The sequence below is a fragment of the Silene latifolia genome, chromosome 10 (assembly GCF_048544455.1).
Source record: "Silene latifolia isolate original U9 population chromosome 10, ASM4854445v1, whole genome shotgun sequence".
NCBI lineage: Eukaryota > Viridiplantae > Streptophyta > Magnoliopsida > Caryophyllales > Caryophyllaceae > Silene > Silene latifolia.
This window is the reverse complement of record NC_133535.1, coordinates 86,127,893-86,143,059: the sequence shown is the minus strand read 5'-3', so window position 1 is coordinate 86,143,059 and position 15,167 is coordinate 86,127,893.

The following is a 15,167-nucleotide window of genomic DNA, read 5'->3' as shown; positions in this document are numbered from 1 at the left end:
ATTGCAAGGCTGAGCTTGCATGGGAGCCCTTCGGAACTCAGTGATGTGACCATAATTAGAGCATATTTAGTCCCCAAATTAGCCTTGTTCCCATGCTTTTTAGTGCATATTTGGGTCATTTATAGTCTTTAGTTCTGTATTTTGCATATTCTTTGAGGTTTTGTGTCCTTGGTAGAAAAGGAGTGCAAACCTTGCATTTTCATGGCAAAATGAGGCTAAATTGATTGAATTCAATGACCAATCATCAAGGAGAGACAAGATTAGAAGGCCTTTGTACATACTATAGTAGATGGGCAATGATGAGAAAAGATCCTTGCATCCCCGAGGAAATCCTCAAGGATTCTATGAAGAAAAAGGAAGAAAAGAAGAAGAGACGAAACTGCCTGACAATCCATGCGGATTGACCTGAAGACGCCCGTCCAAGGCCTACAATCTGAGCGTCTTCCTCCGCAAGACGCCCGGGCAGAACCTCCAGAAGACGCCCGTCTTCACCCTCTGGACGCCCGTCTAGGAACGCCCAAATCCGCCCGTCCCGTGCTAAAGACGCCCGGATTCCCAGACAGTCCCATTTCGTCTTCTACAAGCTTCAAGGAAGGATGCACATATTTTTCTAAGACCGGAGTCTCCCTAGAGACCGGCGATTCCTCAAGGACTTAATCGTCATTTAAGCCCTTAGTAAACCCTAATTTATGTACCTAATCCCCACTATAAATACCCCATTAGTCTAATTAGAAGAGCATGTTAGCGTTCTTCTTTGCAATCTTTAGTGTAGTTAATATCAATCAAATCTCTCTTTAATCTTGTAATAAACATTTAATCAAGTTTTAATACAAGTTTTATTTCCTTAATCTCTCTCTTGTTCATCCTTTATTTGGGTAATTGAAGATTATTTGGGTTATTATTGGGATATTGACAACCTTCCAATCAAGCATCAAGTACTTCTTTTATTCTTTGCTTTATTATTGGAATCATTAGTAGGTATAATTCTCTTAATCCCTTTTTAATTATTGTTAATCACTTTCATTTATTCATCATGTTTCACTTTGTTGGTATGATTGACAACCTTGCTAGCATGTTCAACATGATAATGAGTGAGTAGTTTCCTTAGCTAGGGTTAATGGGTAATTAGGGGAAACCAACATGGGGAATGATTCATGCTTAAATTAATATGCTTTCATAGTTTATTTGCTTGCTTGTTGTGATCTCAACTTATGCACATGTTATGTTTGATGAAATGTGAGCCTATGAATCCTTGCAATTTTTTACCCATCACTTATCTTTTCAATGAGACTTGTAAGACATAAACCAACTCGAGTCTCATTAGACCATGCATATTGTTGAGTAAGGAAGATTAAGTCGACTTATAGGTGTTGTACAATCTAATCGATTCGGCTCCGGGACCCAAACTTTCCTAGGATTTTAAGATATAAACCAACTCGATCCATCACAATAATAATTGCTTGCTTATAACTTGAGAATATGTTTGTATGATCAATTCCCATGAATCCCCTATGACCCCATGACACCCTAGTATTTTTTATCAATTGTTTACATCCCTTTTAATTCATCTTGCTTGTTTACTTTCATTGTTTTTTAGTTTAGTGATCTTCTACTCCAAACCCCAATTGTGACACCCTTAAGACACCACTAGTTGCAATAGAAATCTCATCTCAATTCCCGTCCCTTGGGATTCGACCTTTACTTGCCTCTTTACTAATTGTAGAGTTGTTGGTGAAGTTATAAATTATGTTTTGGTCTAGGTGCTCCTAACGACAAGTACTGAAAACTAAACCCCACGAGGGATCACGACCAAAAATGGCGCCGTTGCCGGGGACGGTGTTAACTTGATTTAGATTTTCTTGCATTGTTATTAGTTGTGTCTTTCTTTGCCTTGGGGAAGTAAAACTCCTCAAGGTTTGTTTTAATTATTTTCTAGTTGTTTGATAATTTGCAAGATGGACCTTATAGATTGTTTTGTAGAGGACCACTTAAGTATACCTTTCTTCAAAGACCCCATGCAAGCATTAGAAGCCTTGGAAGCAAGTGAGGCTAAAAATATGTATTGGGAATTGGAGGTAGATCTTTTTGAGGCCGCTCTAGCTAACAAAGAACTTACTCATGCACAATCTGAATTAGTGCATAACATCCTTGTGGAAGCATGTCAACCTATAGAAGATGAGCAATCCATCCTAGAAGACATCTTACAAGCTCAAGAGCAAGAGGAATTCATCGTGGAACTCGAATGTGATGAGATTGATGAGAATGAAGAACAAGTTGAATATGCCATGAGAATGGAATGTCTAATGGAGATGGAGCAAATTCTCAATGAACCTCCAAAGGAGGAAAGTGAGATACAAACCCCTACTCTAAAACCCCTTCCCCCAAATTTGAAATATGCTTACCTAGATGAATCAAAGACCAAACCCGTGATTGTTAATGATCGACTTGATGAGAACCAATTGGGAAAATTGCTTGATGTGTTGAAACAACATGAGAAGGCTATAGGTTATAGTCTAGATGACCTTAAGGGGATAAGTCCCAACTTTTGCATGCATAGAATTCATCTAGAGGAAGACCATAGACCTACCATTCAACCTCAAAGAATATTAAACCCCCACATGCAAGAAGTTGTCAAAGGAGAGGTTATGAAATTACTTGATGCGGGAATCATATATCCCATATCGGATTCTTTGTGGGTTAGCCCCGTTCAAGTGGTACCTAAGAAAGGAGGTACCACAGTGGTGACAAACGAAAAGAATGAGCTAATACCCACAAGGAAGATCACCGGTTGGCGTATGTGTATTGACTATCGAAAATTGAATTCCGCAACAAGAAAGGATCATTTCCCCCTACCATTCATTGACCAAATGCTTGAGAGGTTAGCCTCTAAGAAATTCTTTTGTTACCTTGACGGGTATTCGGGATTCTTCCAAATCCCTATACACCCGGATGACCAACATAAGACCACCTTCATATGCCCTTATGGTACTTTTGCATATAGGAGGATGCCTTTTGGCTTATGTAATGCCCCCGCCACTTTCCAAAGATGCATGATGAGTGTCTTCTCCGACTACCTAGAGACCATAATGGAAGTTTTTATGGATGATTTTAGCGTTTATGGAAAGGACTTTGACTCATGTTTGCATAATCTTTCTCTTGTATTGCAAAAATGTGAAGATGTTAGTCTTGTTTTAAATTGGGAAAAGTGTCACTTCATGGTCAATGAAGGAATTGTTTTGGGTCATTTAATCTTGAAAAAGGGCATCGAGGTCGATAAAGCTAAGGTTGAGGTGATAGAGAAACTCCCACCTCCCGTGAATGTTAGAGGGGTGAGAAGTTTTCTCGGTCACGCGGGTTTTTATCGCCGTTTTATAAAAGATTTTTCAAAAATAGCGAAACCCCTCACTCAACTCTTACTTAAAGATGCCCAATTCCATTTCACTGATGAGTGTGTTGAAGCCTTTAATAGAATGAAGGAAGCACTAATCTCGGCACCAATCATTCAACCTCCAAATTGGGAACTACCGTTCGAGATTATGTGTGATGCTAGTAACTACACCGTTGGAGCGGTTCTTGGCCAATGGGTAGGAAGTGCTCTTCATGCCATCTATTATATAAGCAAGACTCTTGATCCCTCCCAAGTGAATTATGATACCACCGAGAAAGAGCTTCTTGCCATTGTCTATGCTTTGGACAAATTCCGTTCCTACTTACTTGGATCCAAGGTGATTGTCTTTTCGGATCACCGTGCTCTCCGACATCTCTTGATAAAGAAGGAGGCAAAACCAAGGTTGTTGAGATGTATTTTGCTTCTTCAAGAATTTGACTTGGAAATAAGAGACAAGAAAGGAGCCGAAAATGTAGTGGCGGATCACTTGTCAAGGATCCGGTTTCATGATGAACATGGAGAAACACCGATCAATGACTCATTTCCCGACGATATCTTGATGGCCATTCAAACACAACTTGAAAGGCACATCACCTCATGGTTTGCCGATTATGCCAACTATATTGTTGGAAGAGTACTCCTTCCAAATTTGAACCACGACCAAAGAAAGAGGTTCTTATTCGAAGTAAAGCGGTACTTTTGGGATGACCCAAACCTCTACAAGGAGTGTAGTGATGGGCTCTACCGGAGATGCATCCCTCAATGGGAAGTCCAAGGAATATTGGAAGGGTGTCACTCATTACCCTACGGTGGGCACCAAAGAGCGAGGAGGACCATTGCGAAAATTCTTCAATCGGGCTTCTATTGGCCTACAATGTTTCAAGACACAAGGGAATTCATCATTCATTGTGATGCTTGTCAAAGAATGGGGAATATCTCGTGGAAGAAACGAAATGCCACAAAAGGGCATTCTAGAGGTGGAGATCTTCGATGTTTGGGGGATCGACTACCAAGGTCCGTTTGTGACATCCAATGGAAATAAGTACATCCTTGTGGCCGTAGACTACGTCTCAAAGTGGGTGGAGGCAATTGCCACTCCAAACGATGACGCAAAAACGGTCACCAAGCTCTTCAAGAAAATAATCTTCCCATTATTTGGAGTTCCTAGACCAATCATAAGTGATGGAGGAACGTATTTTCATGAAAAGAAACTCGCATGTCTTTTGACCAAATATGGTGTCCAATATAGAACCGGCTTGGGATATCATCCTCAAACAAGCGGTCAAGTTGAAGTTTCGAATAGAGAGATCAAGCAAATCCTTGAGAAAGTTGTAAACAAGACCCGAAAAGATTGGAGCACAAAGCTTGATGACGCTCTTTGGGCTTATAGGACGGCCTATAAGACTCCCATAGGAGCCTCCCCTTACAAGCTTGTTTATGGAAAAGCATGCCACTTGCCAATCGAATTGGAGTACAAAGCTTTTTGGGCAATCCGAGCACTTAACCTTGATCTCAAATTAAGTGGTCAAAAGACGATGATTCAAATTCAAGAGTTGGAGGAATTCCGACTACAATCCTATAAGAATGCCAAAATCTACAAGGAAAGGACAAGATTGCTCCATGACAAGAGGATTAAGCAAAAAGCCTTGCACAAAGGGGATAAAGTCCTTCTATTCAATTCCCGCTACCGACTCTTTCCGGGAAAATTTAACTCTAGATGGATGGGTCCCTATGTGATAACCGAAGTTGGAAAATATGGGGATTTTGAAATCAAGGCGGAAGATGGAAGCAAGTTCAAGGTCAATGGTCAAAGATTGAAGCCATACTATGAGGGAGCGTTTATTGGAGAGGTCGAGGTCACCTACCTCGGGCCTTCTCATCCTTGAAAGAATCATCAAAAGGGAGAGTTTGGTGGAGTCCTCCCTAAACCACCACTTATAAATATACTAACCCTCTAACTTGTATTTATAATTTTATTGCATTCCTTTAATTATAAACATAAACTCTTTCCATGAGAGTAAGTGGGGGAGGGTCACTAACGAATTTTGAATGAAGGAAGGAACCAATCATCAAGTGTGGGGAAGCATTTGTCAAGGAAAACAAAGAAAAATCCGCAGCAAGGAACCCGAGCGTCTTCCCTAGAATACGCCCGTCCTGCTGGAATCCGGACATATTTGGCAGAAACCGTACGTCCTTTTAGGCTGTGAAATTGAAATTTTGGGACTGTCGAAGAATCCGAGCGTCCTGGTAGAGAAGACGCTCGTCCTGAGGAATCCGCCCGTCTTTGCAAAAAGACGCCCGTCTTTTTGCCAGTGCATTTCAAGATAGGTTACTGTCTCAGAATCCGCCCGTCTTTGGGAAAAGACGCCCGTCTCCTTTCAGAAAATCCGAGCGTCTTAGGCTCGAGACGCTCCTCTTGGCGGCGTCATATTTTTAGAGAATCAACGGTGACAGAATCTGGGCGTCTTCCCTTAAATCCGCTCGTCCCGAAATGCTTGAATCCTAGCTTCTTATGCTCGAATCCGCTCGTCTTCCTGCGCTAAATCAACCTCGATTTTCCTAATTTTATTACACCCCACCACACAATTTGTGACACATCACCTTTCCTTCCACTTGTATTATAAAAACCCAACTCCTTATGACTCCAAAGCATATCCCAATCACTCTTTTACCTCACAAAATCAAAAAGCCCCAATTTACTAGGGTTCCAAAGGCAACATTCAATCCACAAAGAGCATCTCTATACTTTAACAAATCAAAAATTCCAGCTCAACAATCAAAGAATGCCACCAAAAGGATCTTCCTTTAGGGATAGGAGAAGACCAAGGGTAAGAGGAAGCTCTTCTACCTCCCATATCAACACATTAAGAAGGGAGCATGAATAAATTGTGGATCTTACAAGACTTGATGATTTCTCAAATGTTGAATTCGTCAATGATGTGCAAAGACTCGTTTTCCACCGGCTTCTTCGTAAAAACATTCTCCCTACTAAGTTTTTATGTCATGATACTTTAAGGAAACTTGGGATTTATCACCAAATGGAAGCTCTTTTTGAGTTGTTTGGTCTCTCTACCCTTTTCCACATGCATGAGCAAACTTACCGATCCCTTGTGCTTGAATTTTTGAGCTTCTTGAAGATTACAACCTTGAATAGAACAATATGCATAGAATTTAGGTTGTAAAGTGTTTCAAGAATGATGACTCTAGTGGAATTTGCTAATGTGCTTGGTCTCGATGTCTCGCCTACCCGGACATCAAAACCGAAGAGATATAGTGTTTCACCCCTATGGAGGGCCATGACCGGCAGAGATTTCATGTACATCAAGGAGTGTCTAGCTTTCCACATTCAAAATCCTATTTTGAGACTTAATTACCGGTTCCTTTCCGGCACTCTTCTAGCTCGCCGAGATCCGGCATTAGTGAACGAACTTGACCTTGTGTTCATGGAGTCTTATCTCAATATCCAAGGAAGGGGTGGGTACCGCTTCAATGCGCCTCTTGTGCTACTTGAAAAATGGGCAAAGTTTAGGAACGGTGATGATGATGGGATGAAACACATTGTTAATGGAGGGCTCATTACGAAGATTGCAAAGCATTTCAATCCAAAATTCAATGAGAATAATGAGTATGCTCCTCTTTTCGGAAATACAAGGATAAATGAAGACCTTCTTCTTATTCATCATCATTGGATAACCCTTGAGGGGCTTGATAAAAGGATCAAGTGGATAACGAAAGGAAGTGATGTTGGGAAATGTGTCCTCAACAATAGTGCGATCACATGATTTAAATATCATTACTAAATCTCATTTTAAGAATACAATTGGGAAGTAATATTGTTCATCAATGGTCAACATATATCGGTAATGATTGGTCGACTAGAGTTTGACATTACTTGTCGTGTGACGGTGGTGATCGAGTTGACCCCTAGGTCATACCTATAGGGCAATTCTCTTAATTGATCATTTAATTAATCGTATAATGTTACGAGTTAATTAAATTATTTGAAAAATTGACGGACAATTTTGGAAGTAAAATTTACGTATCAAATTGAAATGTGATTAAATGAGATACGGTCTGAGTAATTGAATTGTATCATTACTCGGATGAAATTATTGTTTAAAGAAACGATTGGACTTGAATGAATTATTATAAATGCGATTTATAAAAGGGCAAAATATTTTGGTACAAGTAATTATGAATTACTAGGTCAATTTTGTATATGACGTATTTTAATTAATACGTTGATTTTTAATATATTAAAAATACATAAACAATTTATGTTACATATGACATGTGACATATTGACATTTGACAAAAATAATATGAAATCCATATTACATTATGGACCGAAATAATGAGGCTTAATTAACATATTGTGTTAATTTGGATTAGTGGAATTCATCATTGCTTCTCTAATTTAGGCATGCACACCTAGTGTTTTTGTTTAAGACCACAAAGACCATGCATTGGCCATCTCTCCTCACCCTACCCGGTTTCACATAGAAAAGAACAAGGGTTCTTTTCTTATTTTCTATTATGCACTATATGGATTAGTGTGTGAAAATATTCATTCATTCATTCTTATCAAAAATTATTTTAGTGTGACAAAATAATCACTCTTCCTCTCCTATTCTCTCAACCGGTTTTGAGAGCTCAAAACCAAATATTTTTGGTTCAATTTTTCTACAAAATTAATATCACACTAGTACTTGTAATATTAATTTGATTAAGAGGAAGCCTTGGGTATAATACATAGGGAGAGATCTTACACTTAGATCTTTGTTCTTCCATTGGAAAAGCTCAAGAACAAGAAGAGAAAGGAGATCTCTCTTGTGCCCTAATAGCCGAAATATACAATGTAAGGACATTATTTCTCTTCTCTTTTATTAATGTTTGCATGCATAAAATCCGTTTTAATTTTATGACAAATTAATTAGACATATATGAGTATGTTAAATATGTATATGAATCTACATTTCCTTCAATCGGTATCAGAGCCACGGTTGTTTGCATGCAAATTGGTTAAAAGTTTTTCCGAGTTATATGAATAACAAAATAAAACTTGTAAAATTTGTGTTATTATGATATATCACGAAATAATTACATGCATGTTAATATTTCTGGTCCTAAAGTGTTTTAGGGTATTTTGGTTAATTTTTCGGATTTTTATTGTTCATAATTTACTATAATGGCATTTAAATGTGATTTTATGAGTAAAAATGTCATTTTTGGTCGAAAATTAGCTATACTTCGAATTATAAGTTGGTTTTTGGATATGTTGTCACACATATTATTTTGAGATAACCTGTAATTTTTCATAATTTTTGCACTTGTTATGCTCGAAAAATGAATTTTTCATTATTAAATATGGATTTAAGAGTAAAATAGGTTAATATGAGTTAAATTTCGAATCTGGTCATAGAAAATTTATATGTTGTCACATGCAATTTTACAAGATGTGTGTAAAATAATTGGCTATAAAGAAACCTTTTAGCATGATTTATGAATTTTTGAAGAAAAATGACATAAATAGTGACATTATTAGTGAAAATTAATAAAATATATTCTATGACTTAGGAAAAACGTCTAATGTTGCATTTTATTGTATTTTTCAGATCTAAAATTGAAAAGTTAATGAAAATAATTTTTCCATGTTTTTATGATTATTTTATTAAATATCGATAAACCGCAACATTGTTTTTCCGGAAAATTTTCGAAATTTTTAACCTAAGATTTTGAACATTATGAGTGTCATGGAATTTTTCCAGAATGTTCATGAATTTAAATTTCAAATTTTGAATTTATTTGAAATTTTTGGATTTATTTGAAGTTTAATAGCTTATTTTTGTAATTTTGGTCCATTTATGAACAATTTTGTAAATAAAAGTTAATTATGGTCAAAATAATTAGTGAAGACTATATTTTGAGTCCTAAGAGGTTAGGGTAATTAACTCATGCATAAATATGAGTTTATGTATTTTTGTGATTATAAAATGTTGAAATCACGCAAATCCGTAAAAACCGAGTAATATACGATATTGGCTAATTAAAGGCGATTTAGCATAAAAATTGAGCATGTTCATACATATTATAATGCTGCATTTTTTCTTTTTGATTGTCATAATTTTAATTTATGTAATTTTGAATTATGTAATTTACTTAGTATGGCCTTAGATTTTTAATTGGTATTTCCCGAAATGTATGGGAATATCGATTCGGTTGTAATTTTATTGTGATCTCGTATCACCGTTTTGTAATTTAATAGATTTATTTTATTTTAGTTACAAATGTATAATAGGAAATTATGTAATTTATTATGTAATTTTATTCATTAGGAGTTCCAAAAGACGGATTTCTTCAAGAATGGCGATACATAAAGACGGTGTTACCTCGAGATGTGTGCCACAACCGAAGTTCAAGGGACCAATGGAGTTGGTTTCCGAATTTGTAATAGATTAATAGTTTTTCTATTTTAGGAAAGGCCATACTAGGATTCATTTACTTTTATGCTTGCATTTTATTTTATGTCGCATGCATCGCTAAATCGCCATAACTAAACATGCATTGTTATTTTATCGAGTTTATCGACCGTGTCAATTCGAATTATCGTAGTTCACCGCTTTAGTTCACTTAAAACGTGATAGATAATAAATTGACATGACCTCTCGCTAAAACAACTAATTGAGACATAGCCTTACCAAATAGTAGAAACCATGAAAACCTATTTCGCGAGGGAGTGCACTCGGCTACCCGGGGTACAAACCTTGTTACGTAGGGGAAGTGGGTGATAAATGTCTAATCCACCGAATTCATATTGATGAGGGTTTCATCGGCTACCCCGTGCCTAAATTGATATGGGTTTGGATAATGGACACATTTATTCGAAATTTGGATTGAACTCAACAAAAGTAATTGATAAGGGTTTCATCGGCTACCCGGTGCCCTTGTTGATGTGTTTTGGGCTATAGATAAATATTAGAGTAATTTTATCGACCAAGAGTTCTAAAAGTAGAATCGATTAAAAGTTAATCCACCGAGTTATATTGATGAGGGTTTCATCGGCTACCCCGTGCCTAAGTTGATATGAATTTGGGTCTTGGAATCATTTATTATAGTTGGGTAGAGGTCACTATATAAATGTTCATATCTTGTTATAATTGCAAGTATGATTTAAAAAGACAAATGTTAATATTTCCTTTCATCCATATTTGTAGTGCATTACAATGAATCCCTCAAATGCTACCGCACCGATAACCATTGAGTCATATCACCATGTTCTTGACGACGTATGCTCCAACAATAATTTCGATACAACTAGAGAACTTCATTTCGGGATAGGTTCGGATGGAAACCTTAATTTCATCACCACTTTTAAACCACCCACTACTACTAGACCTCGTGTGAGTCCGTCTCAGGAAGACTACCTCATACGATCTATAGGGTCTTTATCTCTGGAAGATAAGGATGCCAAAGCTAGTGGGAGCTCTAGCAATCAATTTCTTGCTTCAAAGGGCAAGAGGTTCAAGAAGAAAGGAAAGAAAATCAAAAACTTCAAGCAAGTTAATGATGAGTGCCATTATTGCTATGGCATGGGACATTGGCTTAGGAATTGCCCTATGTATTTGCGAAATATAAGGGAAGGACTCATTACTCCAAAAGGTACAATTCCTAAAGAAATTTATGTTATTGATATAAATTATACTTCCACTACGACATGGGTACTAGATACCGGTTGTGGTTCTCACCTTTGTAATCATTTACGGGGTTTAAGAGATGTGGAGAGGCTTAGCAAGGGAGATGTGGATCTTCGACTTGGAAATGGAGCTCGGGTAGCGGCCGAATCCAAAGGAACTTATGTTCTAGCTTTGCCAAACGGTTTTGAGTTGTATTTGCATAATTGTTTTTATGTTCCTACGCTCTCTAAAAACATTATTTCAATCGCCATGCTAGACATGGACGGTTTTTGTTTTGTCATTAAGAACAATCGTTGCTCTATTTCTAGGAATGATTTGGTTATTGGCCAAGCTACTTCCATTAATGGCATTTACATTTTAGAGACCTCAAATCCAACAAATGATATTTATAACATACAATCAAAGAAACTCAAAACAAGTGACCCAAGTGAAGCGTTCATTTGGCATTGTCGATTAGGTCACATAAACGAGAATCGCATCAAAAGATTAATTTCTACTAATGTGATTACACCATTTGATTATCAATCATTTGGTACATGCGAATATTGCCTACTTGGCAAAATGACTCGTAATCCTTTTAGCGGTAAAGGGACACGAGCTAGTGAGCTATTAGGACTCATACACACCGAGGTATGCGGACCAATGAGTATCACCGCTCGTGGTAATTATGACTACTTTATAACCTTCACCGATGACTTAAGTAGATATGGGTATATCTATTTAATGAAACACAAGAGTGAAGCATTTGAGAAATTCAAGGAATTCCAAAACGAAGTAGAGAACCAATTGAACAAAAGGATTAAGGCACTACGATCCGATCGTGGTGGTGAATACCTTAGTCTTGAATTTGATTCACACTTGAAAGGTTGTGGCATTATATCACAACTTTCTCCACCCGGAACACCACAACTAAATGGTGTTGCCGAAAGGAGGAATCGAACCCTACTTGATATGGTTCGATCCATGATGAGTCAAACCGAGTTACCGAACTCGTTTTGGGGATTTGCAATCCAAACTGCAATTCTATCTTTAAATAATAGTCCTACTAAGGCCACCGAAAAGACTCCATTTGAGACATGGAAAGGAAGAGTTCCTAATCTATCCTATATGAAAATTTGGGGATGTGATGCTTACGTCAAGGCTAAACCCGACAATAAGCTTGCCCCAAGATCCGAAAAATGCATCTTTGTAGGTTATCCCTTGACCTCTCGAGGTTACTACTTCTACAAACCTCAATAAAACAAAGTGTTTGTGTCTTGTGAGGCTGTCTTCTTAGAAAGTCAATTTATTTCTAAGAGACAGAGTGAGAGAAATTTTGAACTTGACGAAGTTCAAGAGCCACAAACCGAGGTAGAGACGCAAGAAGATGTTCCTTCGTCGTCTAACGCGGTTGTACCTCCTCCACTAAGAAGGACGGGCCGAGTTATTCGCCATCCCGATCGATATGTGGGACTTATCGAAGAAGATGGAATGCTCGATGTGTTGCTTATGGAAAGTGACGAGCCCGCCACCTACAAGGCCGCAATCTCTAGTCCTAATTCCACCTTATGGCTTGAAGCCATGAAGTCCGAAATGGATTCTATGCTTGAAAACCAAGTTTGGGACTTGGTAGATTTGCCTAAAGGGGCAAGACCCCTCCAATGCAAATGGATATTCAAGGTCAAAAATGGCATAGAAGGACATGACGATGTCTACAAAGCTAGGCTAGTAGCAAAAGGATTTACCCAAGTCCAAGGTCTCCATTATGATGAGACCTTCGCCCCGTAGCCATGCTAAGATCCATACGGATTTTGTTAGCGATCGCCGCATTTCATGATTATGAAATTTGGCAAATGGATGTCAAAACCGCTTTTCTAAATGGGCATTTAGAAGAGGAGGTGTACATGATACAACCCGAAGGTTTTGTTGATTCTAAAAATCCTAACAAAGTGTGCAAGCTTAAGAGATCCATTTATGGTCTTAAGCAAGCATCAAGAAGTTGGAATCATCGATTCAATCATGTTATAAAAGAAAATGGTTTCACTCGAAATGTTGAGGAACCATGTTTATACATGAAATTCAGTGGGAGCAATGTTGTGTTCCTAATCTTGTATGTCGATGACATACTACTCATTGGAAATGATATTCCAATGTTGTCTTCTGTTAAGAAGTGGTTAGGTAACCACTTCCAAATGAAGGATTTAGGAGAGGCACAACGCATATTAGGTATCCGGATCTATAGAGATAGACCCAAGAGGATATTGGCACTAAGTCAAGAATCTTATGTTGATAAGATTCTTCGACGATTCAGCATGGACAAATCCAAAAGGGGTTTGGTACCTATGGTAACCGGAACGATATTGAGCAGGACTCAATGTCCCTCCGAACCCCATGATGTTGAACGCATGAAGTTGATCCCTTACGCTTCCATTGTTGGATCAATCATGTATGCCATGATATGCACACGTCCCGATGTCTCGTATGCCTTGAGCATGACGAGTAGATATCAAGGAAATCCAGGTGAGAGTCACTGGATTGTCGTCAAGAACATCCTTAAGTACTTGAGAAGAACTAAGGACTCTATCCTTGTGTTTGGAGGAGACACCGAGTTGCGTGTTACAGGATACACGGACTCAAGTTTTCAAACAGATAGAGATGACATGAAATCACAAGTTGGTTTCGTGTTTATGCTCAACGGTGGTGCCGTAGTGGAGAAGCTTCAAGGAAGTCAGAATCGCGGATTCAACAACGGAGGTGAGTACATAGCAAAGCATCGAAGCTGCCAAGGAAGCTATGTGGATCAAGCAATTCACGGAAGGTCTAAAAGTAGTACCTACCGCCGATGATCCCATCACTCTCTATTGTGATAATAGTGGGACGATCTTCCAAGCTAAGGAGCCAAAGTCTAGTAATAGATCTAGACATGTACTTAGAAAGTATCATGTAATAAGAGATTTCATTGAAAGAAAGGAAATTGCGATTTGTAAGGTTGGGACGGATGACAACATAGTCGATCCGCTCACCAAGCCTTTATCGCAGGCTAAGCATGATGGGCATATTGCGTCCATGGGACTTAAACGTGTACCAAATTTTTGTTAGATTTTGAAATGAAATAAAAGTGTTGTTTTTGTTCATGTTCATAATCGCATTTGTCTTTTATCCTTAATTTATACTTTGTTACATCCAAACGGGTTGTAGAGACAATTGAACCCCGTTAAAGTGAACATGGATTAACATTGTTTTGCCCATAGTTACTTATATGAGGTGACGTCTCGAAGTGACTAGAGTGTGAGGCGATTGATGGCAAGTTCAAGTGCCATACAGTCATGTGAGATGACTAGTCGATCACATAGGCAGACTGTTAGGAACATTTTGTCGGGCCTAATGACCGCTTATAGAGTTCTGGCAAATTTATATAGCCTGGTCGTGGCGAGAGCTGCTATAGTATTCTAATGAGTCGATTCTTTTGACTAAAGACTATTCACCTAAGATGGCACGATTTCAGATTAACTTTGATTTGTGTTACTACGACCTTCGTAAATGGGGTCAAATGGGCATATTTTGGGTCATGATGGTTGTGGCTAGTCGAAGGGAATGAGTGCGATAGGAATTGTCCACCCCTTGTCGGGTTATAACAATATCTTGGGGCCACTCGAGGAGCAATGAACTGGAAATGCGTGGCCACGCTCGGAAGGTATCCGAGTGGATAAATCCGGTCAATCAGTTATTCTCCGGATCGAGGAAACCACTCTCGATATGATCACTTGCAAGTACGACCGAAAGACACCTTGCATTGAGTGGGAGATAGTAATAGGACAAGAGAATTGGTGACGCACACTTGTCGAGGACAAGTGGGAGATTGTTGGGAAATGTGTCCTCAACAATAGTGCGATCACATGATTTAAATATCATTACTAAATCTCATTTTAAGAATACAATTGGGAAGTAATATTGTTATTCTTGTCAATGGTCAACATATATCGGTAATGATTGGTGACTAGAGTTTGACATTCTTTGTCGTGTGACGGTGGTGATCGAGTTGACCCCTAGGTCATACCTATATGGCAATTCTCTTAATTGATCATTTAATTAATCGTATAATGTTA